At 39.4% G+C, this 9,545-nt stretch overlaps 1 long non-coding RNA gene across 1 annotated transcript; it reads left to right on the top strand.

Annotated features, from left to right (window-relative positions):
• The first annotated feature begins 5,480 nt into the window (after positions 1-5,480).
• Positions 5,481-8,385, top strand: LOC142052108 (uncharacterized). The gene is made up of 3 exons (XR_012658714.1): positions 5,481-5,522; positions 6,406-6,512; positions 7,602-8,385. It is a non-coding gene; the product is annotated as an uncharacterized LOC142052108 (long non-coding RNA).
• The last annotated feature ends 1,160 nt before the right edge of the window (positions 8,386-9,545 follow it).

The following is a 9,545-nucleotide window of genomic DNA, read 5'->3' on the forward strand; positions in this document are numbered from 1 at the left end:
GAAGACTCAACACGCTGCCAGACTAGGCGCTTTAGGAGAGCACGCTTATGGTTGGGTCTTGCAGGCGCTTGATCCGCTTGAGCAGCTTTTCACATGGATGGAGGTGGTAGTCAGCAGGGAGCATGTGAGGGAGCACAAGAGCTCCGTCTCTTCCAGCGAGAGATTCCAGCACCCTGATACTGCACTTAGTTTTCTCACTCATGGTAGTGAAGTTTGCATCATACTTTGTGAGGTCAGAAGCTAAGGATCCAAAAATTACATTCTTCCTCATGAGTAAGCTTTAGCATGATCTGGAATGACTTACCAGGTTAAAGGGTTGTAAGGCCAAGCCATTTATGAAAACATGCTTTTAAATATTGGCTGAGTTTTCTGAGAAGGTAATTTTGTATAAAAAGCATAAGGAATTGCATCCAGTAGGCGTGAAATAATGAAACCCATTTTTTTTAAGATTTGTAATTCCATATGCTGTAGATTTTTGTATTTGTCTTTATTTTTTTTTCTATATGCCAAAATAAATTTTAAAGCAAAAAAACAATACTTAAATGCTGGCAAATATTCTTACCATCCAGTATATTCAGACTTATTTAATTAACTTGTCAGGCTTGGTTTTTACCAAGCTCTTTCTGTGGCTATGACAAATTATATCTTCCAGATCTGATTATTCATTAAATGTCTACTGTGAATTTCAGGCTCCCTCATGCTTAAAATACAGTGCATGTTTAATGGGATTAAGAATTAAAATATGTTTTGTAATTTTATTTAATATATGACTTAAAATTACAGAATTTAAATTCTAAGGACACTACATCAGTTAACTGTATTGAGCTAATTAACTTTTATAATAATTTTTTTTACTGCAGCACATATATTTTCAGACCTGAAAGAAATGACTGGACTGTTTATTACTGAGCTTATCTTAAAAGCTTTGTTTTGATTTCAGTGGTAGGCACATTTCAATCCAGTTTTGGAGTAAATAATGAATGACTGAATCTTCATTGCATTTATCATAAAGATTCAATGATAAAATTAAACATTATTTTAGAGTATTTTTTTCTCACTGTTTCTTGAGTGGCATAATAAGGTCTAGGGAAGCTTGTTGCAGGACTTTGAATAAGTGAACATCTCACTGCTGCAGTACAGTAAACTTCAGAGATTTTGCTCTCCTGCGGTAGGGGAGCAGGATTAGAACTGACATTCTCAGTAGCTGCTGAGGAGAAACCCCCAAGCCTGGCCCAGTGCATACCGGTGACTATGGGGCAGCTACCACAGATTCCTATAGATTCTGGATTAGAGTGGATTAGAGCTGTGTTGCAGAAATTGCAGTTGGTACGTTATTTTCGTATGCCTGTTTCTCTGTTATTTCAAGTTATTTTATCCTTCTTGTCATGAAGATGACATATCACTTTATTTTTTTTCCAATGAACTATTGTCCTTGTATGGTTGACTTTATTTTCTCCATTCAAGGCTATAAGAGAACCTTAAGCACAAGCTTGGGTAAAATTTGCATGAGAAATTATTTGTAGCATGCAGCCAACCACCACTTCTTTATACTTACAGGAAACTCCCTCCCCTCTGAATAAAGCAAAAATGTAAAAATAGGGCTCTGTATGCAGAGCCTGATGTTATCACTGCTGTCTTCAGCTGCAGTCCTGTCATTTATCACAGTTTCATAGTTTGCACAGCACAGGACTTTACAGGCTGAGAATACGGAGAGAAAAATACAATATTTATGAAAATGCCATTAAAGTAATCAGCAACAAGGAGGACACAGAGTGAAAAATAAGTTTAAAGGATGGCGCAAGCTTCCCTGTGTCATCCCAATAGATCTTTTAAACTGTCTTAACTGGGAAGGAAAATAACCCCTGGACAATCTGCCAAAGATTGCTTCTCCTTCACAAGTAACTTCAAAATCCAAATAAAAGACTTTTCCAAGAGATATTTTCTGCTTCAGCTACAGCTACTGGGCTGGGGAATGCGTTAATTCAAGCAGGTCCTGCAGTTCATGTTAAGAAGACCTCACCAACTCTAAAATGAACTAAAAATCAACAAATCTTTGTGTCTTACTAGGTAAACACCTGTCAGGAAGATTAAAATTTAATGTCAAGAGGTTACATTTCTTGCAGCCCTTTTATCTGGGATATCTTTGATGATACCGTATTGTCTCCTCTCCCTCCACAACACATTCCTCTGTGGCATCCTCTTCTGCTTGGAAGAAGCCCCCCAGAAGAAGATGAGGTCACCTTATCTTCCTGTAATGTGTTTTCAAGTCCCTCTTCTGCTGTGGTGCCTGTAAGAAAACAGCTGCTGTTTAACAGCTTGAGGAGGACTTGTAAAACAGGAGCTACATTAAAAGCATAAGAAACTTGTGGTACAGGGTTTTTTTTATGTTTTACAGTCTCCCTTCTCCAAAATGGGTACGGGGCTTGTTCTCTTAGAGTCTTATCTATGAAGGGCAACTCAAGTGCAACGTGGAGCATTAAGAAGCTGTGGGAGGTTCTTATAAACATTAATTAAATGTTTAAAGATAATAATATGTACGCCCAGCCCCAGTTAACTAACTGAGGCTAGTTACGTAAGAAGCCATTTTGCTGCTGGTGGACTGTCTTCGCTGCTTGGCAAAATAGCTGGAAAATAGGTTTTTCTGATTTGTAAAACTAGCTTGTGCTGCTGCCAGTGTTGGATAGTCACATGAATCCAGTTTTACAATCTGAGATGGAAAGCCTGGTTGAAGCCATGGTAGGCAACAAGCCCTGACTGGCAAAAAAAAGTCCTTAAATGCTAGATGTCCCTCAGTGTTGGATTGAAGGGGCTGCATTTAAGGCACTGCCTGGCATTTCGGTGTTCAAGGTGAATCTTGCCATTCAGTGTTTGAGGAAAGAAATTGGGTCTGCAGTTAGGGATGGTTTCAATAAAGAGCAATTAGGGTACGGCAAAAAATCAGCTATTTCTGTATTCTCTCTCCTGGCCTGGTGACTCCACGCGTGGCTAAACAAGTCATTTGACTTTGGGCAGGAGGAGGTAACACCTACCTCCCCACACTGCCGTGAGATAAGCTTCATGTTTGTAAAGCACTTTGGCAAGATTAGGAACTTAGTGTTATTTGGGACTCCTACACTTCTGCCTCTGACACCACCCCAACACCCAGGGCTTCGGCAGGCGGCGGAAGCACCCGGTGCAATCCAGTGGCAGAGGGATGCGAGCAGCTGCCACCATAGCCACTTTCCTGCCCGTATTAATGTACGAAGCTACCTTTGTGAGGCACTGATGTGCTTTAATTACAGCTTGGTTTACTCTGCCTGTCATTTTGAATATGCAGCTGTATATATTTTGTTGTCTTCGACTGTTTCTGTGGTTATACTTATATTGTATGGGATTAGCTTTTGAGCAGCAGCGCAGATCAGCGGGGATAAGAAAATAGGTTAAAATTAGAAGAGCAGGATTGTTTTACAGTTAGTGTCATTTCTCAGCCGTTTTACTTGCCCACCTCTGCTTCTTTGGGAAATGGGAAGTGTCATTTCTTTTTCTAAGCATCTATGCATTTTCCTGTGCTTGTGGGAAAGGCAACTGGGCAATGACCTAATTCGATGCAAATGAAAGGGATTTCCTAGCAAAGGACGGTAATTTGTGCAGCGCTGCAGGTATGTGAAAGCGCTGAATAGTAACCTGGGAGTACTGAGAGGGGAAGACCTCTGCTGTAACAGAGCTATAATCACCTCACACTTTCACTAATTGCCAAAAGCTGGAGCTTTTAAGTGCCACGTTATTTTTTATATAAAATCTATTAAATTGCTGCATCTTGGCCATTTTCTCCAACTGTTTCTGTCAGCCCTCATTATTGCCTGCCCTCAGTAGTGAGCCTCAGAAATAAACGCAGTCCCTACAGCCCTCCGTTCATTAAACTGATGGTGGTAGAGGACAACCTCTCTGTAAAGAAAAAAGAAGGGTGAACTGCTCATAAAAATATAATGAAATGGGCTGTGGGCCCAGCTTCCCCTCTTGAAATTAAACCAGGAATCATCCTCCAAACACAGTGCTTTACCTGAGAGCAGACTCTTACATATCTTACAGCTGTTATTCCATGTCAGGGGGATGCTGGCGGTCACTCCCATTTACCTTTTCGCATGTTTTCCAGCAGACTGATCAGCTAGGCAGGTTGTCAGGAATAGATAATATGCATTGTGTGTTTTTAATAGTTAGCTTCTTCATTCTCAGATATTAACCTCTTCTAAAGCTTTCTTTTGTTACTTCTATAGGTCTGAGAGATTGAGCATGCATCACTAAAAAAAAATCAAAAGGGACAGCAGAGAGCACACAAGTGAATTTTAGCTAGCTTACAAATGTAATAACATCTTAATAATAATACCTGGGAAGATCCTCAGGTATTTGCTAAATGAACTTATTACTGCACTCCTTCAAATTTTGTCTGAGAAGAGTTTTTATGGGGGATTAGTTATCAGTAGTCATTCCCAGAGCTGTGCATTTTTATGTTAGTTTCACTGAGTATATGGAGATGAGAGAGCGCAACAGCATAAGAAAACCATTAACATTAACACAAATGGAAATAATTGTAAAGTAAAAAATTATGCGTGTTTTTTTCACATTTCTACAAAAAATATAACAAAAGAGAAGACACAGGTCTATACCATTGTAGTTAAAAACAATTTAATTATAAATGCATAATTTGATGAACAGTTTTCCAAAAGGCTGCCAGAGATGTGGCAATGAATAAATAAGAATATTCTACAGTTCCTTAGTCTAGCATATTCCATTTTACTGTGCTTTGCAAATACTAACTGGAGAGTAAATCTGACATCAGCCTGAGATGAATGTCAGTGTGTTTCATTCCGAGATAGTGAGAGGGACTGAGAAACACAGGGGCACGTCCTCATGCTCTTTCTTTTCCTTCCTATGTGGTGTCAACAATGGGCTGAAAAACAGTGTCTGAATTGCACCTGCATGTACATCACGTGTTTGCTTGTGCACTTTTTTTTTTTCTGAATGTTAGCACTGGCTGAGCTATACACCAGGCCATGCATATAATGTTATTTTTATATATGCAGAACTATGAGGTAATGGTCTGCTTTTCTATTTTAAACGACAGCATATTTATGTATTTACCAAACATATCTGTGAGAAAGGAGACATGCAATGAAAAAGATAACAATTACTCAAATTTTGATTTGAGTAATCCAATCCAATCAAAATTACAATGAAAATTAAATCAAAATTATTTAGATGCTATATATATATGGCTGTCACAACACAGAATACTTTCTTCTTGCAGAGCAAAATAATCTTTAGTTTCAGGGAAAGAAAAGCAGGTGTTCATGTAGAAGAATATCTGCGGAGCCTTATTTTGCATGTTTTCAAAAATCTGAAAGCTATTTCTCTCAGGGAGGAAAGACCTTATGACTGAGTTAATCTTCAACCAGAAAAATAACACAGTCTCTTTCACTAAAAGTTTGGTTCCTTTTTCTATACCTGGAACAAATGCTCGCACTTAGCAGTTGATCCCCAAAAAGGTAAATTACAAAAAGTGAAAGGCTCAACTTTCATCTTTTATTACCAACTAAATTACAGAGTTGACTGTTTATCACTACTGTATATTGACAAGTTAAACATTTACATTTCTGTAATGTAGACAAGACACCAGGATTTGACTCTGAAAGGAACAGGGTGTGAAAAATACAGTGGAGAAAGTCTTAGTTCCTTTCAGAGACAGGGAAATCCTTATCATCACTCCAGGTTGTTTTTTCAGACTAATTTCATGTACGGAATTAGAGTGACTTTTCCTCTCACAGAGCTGTTTAGGAGAAGTCCACCTCTGTTTGGAAAGTTTTTTAAAATGTGCTGAAGGGATTCATGTATACAGTCAGTGAAGCATATGCTGAGGACCTTTTTTGTTATTACAATAATATTTTACTGAATAACAAGCAACAACAGGGAGGAAGAAATGAAGGGTGCCCTTTCCTGAATCAGAATAGTGAAGTACCTGAAGATGCTAATAAACTGTGCTGCCTTCTGCATTTTTCTGTCACAAACATTAGCCCTTCTCTGCCAGCTGCCTGAATCTTTTCCTTTCCCAGAAAATTCTGATGATATAGTTCTGTATTCCAAGTATTGATTTCTTCAGAGCGATGGAAATCACAGGACAAGGTAAAACAAAGCAAACGTAGTATCAAAATAACTGAAAGAGAAGACTGTTGGCGCAGTGCAAAATAATCCTTTTTTACTTGCTACATGTGCAGATCCATCCAAGTATGTGGGCTGCTGAGGGGGCAAAATGTGCTTCCATCTTGCTCTGGGCTCATGGGCTGTTCTCATTGAACCCATCAGTTGTGATCCCTCAGTTCAACATGTTTAACAAAGGCTAAAGACTGGATTATCCTGGCTTCTGTTTTCCAGGATGCTGATAATATTTTTCCAAACCAGATACTTTTTTGGCAAGATTCCGGTGCTGCACGTTTACACCGTTTGTCCAAAAGTGGAATGGGGGCTGTTACAACAGTGAGGTTTGTTCTGTTTCTTCGAGGCTGTGCTGGGAAGACCTGAAAGGGGCAAGCTGGTGGAGTCTCTGGGAGAACTCTTCACGAAGAAGTCAAAAGAGGGAGAGCAGGGCTTTCTGTAGGGCCTTACTCAAAGAGCTCCTTGTTTGCCATTGGAGGCAACAGCATTTTCTATGTTTACCATTGTCATATGATGACAATATCAGGTACACACAACTACTCAAAAGTTGTTGTGTTCCTGTCACCATGTGCTTGTTTAAATACTTGTAAAAGTAAATGATTTAGTAAAAAGAATATGAACTCTAAGTACCAACACCCTTTTGCTAGCTGGCTACATCTTAAACTGCTTTTTTTGCTTGCTTTTATGGCTAAACCCCAAACTCAAAACCTTCTTTGGTGTTGAGACCCTTTATTTTGCTGGTACAGACCACAAAAAGTGGGCACAATTTGCAATCATAGCTTTGTATAAATATTCATTGCAAGACCACTGCGAGACAGACAAAATTTAAGTGCATCTGAAGCCAACGTAGGTAGCTGCAGGAAATGGAGTCTGATGTGATTATTGCTTGCAAATGTCCTGAGCACATCAGGGACCATTTGATGGCACAGGTTTTCTTGTTGGAGTGGATCTTTAGTACAGGGTTCACAGCTTTTAGGTGCAAAATGGTGGAAGGTCTTGTTACAGTATTTCCTTAAGCAAAGCAGAATAAAACGCAAAATATACTAGCTCTCTGTAGAAAAATAAACATCCTGGGCTTCAGCACAGTCTTTCAGATCGACTTTCTCCTCATTTCTCTCCTGAATGGTGCTTTGGATAGTATTTGAGGAAGGATGAGGAAGGGTAATGACAACTATGAATTAAGAAAAAGGATGTAAAATTTTTAATTTTATAGATGAGTAACAGCTAAATCACAACTGAGACTTGAATTGGCAGACTCGTCAACTCTCTATTCCAAGTGAAATTCCAAAATAAAGAGTCATTCCAAAACAAAAAATAAACTTTGAGATTTCCCATGGAAGGAGATTTTTGGATTTTTTTCCATGACAGCATTCTGAATGACATATTTATTTGTTCTTTTCAAATTCTTCCTCAAGGTCTTTGAACAGCCAGTGGTTCTGGCTCTTGACCATGCTGTGACATGGGAAACTCAAGAGCAAGAAAACCAGAAAAGCCCGATTTCCTCAGATTTTTGGACTGCTGAGAAACCCAGCTGTTGGAAGTCCTGGAAGAACCTTTGTGTGATCATCTGTTTTGGAACCTGGATCCGGGTTATTGTGGGATAATTCATGCAACAACATAGACTCATCACAAGGGCCCTGTCATTTAAACGCTCCAATTACTTTTTTTCTGCAATAGCTTCTGCTCTTCTCCACATCCCACAGTGCATTCCAGGGCTACTATGTTAATTGGAAGTATATTCCTATGCGTGAAGTGGACTTTAATTAGTACCTAAGGGGCACATTCTGGTATCCTGACTCATGTGGCACAGGGGCGTACCTCAGAGTTGCTCCATGGCAGCCTGTGGGACTGCTCATGAAGAAAGGTGCTTCCTGGTCCAGGCAAAGGCTGGCTCGGGAGCTCCAAGCCACCCAGGTGGGACAAGAGGCTCCACTGACTCTCCAGCATGCAATGCCACGGCCTGGGGCCCTGTAAAACAATAGGTACACTAACTCTTCCAATTATTTTGCTTGACTAATGAGTAATATGAGAGGCTCCAGATTTTAAGTCTGTGAGCAATGGAGGAACTCTGTAAAAATCGGGATCACAGGCAGTCTTGTAATAAATTAATAACTTCGGCTATTACATGAGTCATCTGTAAAATGGGCCCTGAGTTATGAAGACATGCACCAACTGTGGGGGGTATTATGGAAAATTAAAATTAACGTGACATAATACTACTTCAATTACAATAAAAATACTGCAGCTGGAAGAGATGGGAAAAGTGGGAGGGGCATAACTCTACTGATTAGCATAATTACATCCATGCATCTGGTTTCCAAAAGCAGGCTGTGAATTGGTTTCAGCTTGGCATCAGCACCTCCTGCCAGCCATGCATCGAGACAGCCATGAGCAGACATCCTGGATCCTGCTCCATGCAATGAGCTGGCAGCCAGAGTGGAAGGAAACAAAAGGCACTGATTAAAACAAAAAGCCTAGTCGGCAGGTTCTGCAATCAGTACGTAATAGTCACTTTTTTTGCCTTAATGCTATTAATTACCTTTCAAAGGCCTTACAAATCGCACTTCCCTGATGCTACAAAACATCCCCTCCAGCATGAGTTCTCTGGCTCTTTCTTTGTTCTAAACCTACGTGCACTCCAGATCCTCACCTGAAGGACCATGGATGCAGATGTCACTAAATACAGCTTCTTTGGTGGTTACTACAGAATGATGTGTGTCACTGTCCTTTTCATAGGCATCATATGACAATCCCAGCAGGAGGAACCAGGGCCAAGTTATAAATCACCTGGGCAGCGTCCCAGATGCGCTATCTCTAAGAGGCATGTCCTGCCCATAGTGACAACTTGGATTAAAATGTCAGCAAGTACTTCATGAAAGTTGTTATCTATGAACTATGTCATAACTCCATACAGTATTTATGAAAATATGCTGTAAAGAGTTATTCAGACTTGAGAATTATTATCTTAATTGTGCTTGGACTGGAAAAATAATTACAACGCAGAGAGGGTACTGATCTCTTCTGAATGAGCTCAGTAGTAGTAAAATATGTTAAAATACTTTGATGTGAGGAAATAGCTGAAGTTATTTAAACACAAAGTCCTGCCTAAAAATGTTCTGAGCAGCATGTCCATCACAAATTTAATGCAGAAATATATGAAAACGAAAAGGTGAAAAGCATGTCTTAATTACATAACACATTTCTTTTCCTGTGTTATCAAATTGTTATCTAGGATTTTATCAACACCAAATCTATTTTATGTTACTAAAAGACAGTAAAATGTTTTAAAATATAGTATTAGGAGGTTTAATGTCTCCTGTAGAACCTGTGTAACTCATATAATACGAAAAGACTGCGTA

The sequence above is a fragment of the Phalacrocorax aristotelis genome, chromosome 1 (genome assembly GCF_949628215.1).
Source record: "Phalacrocorax aristotelis chromosome 1, bGulAri2.1, whole genome shotgun sequence".
Taxonomy (NCBI): domain Eukaryota; kingdom Metazoa; phylum Chordata; class Aves; order Suliformes; family Phalacrocoracidae; genus Phalacrocorax; species Phalacrocorax aristotelis.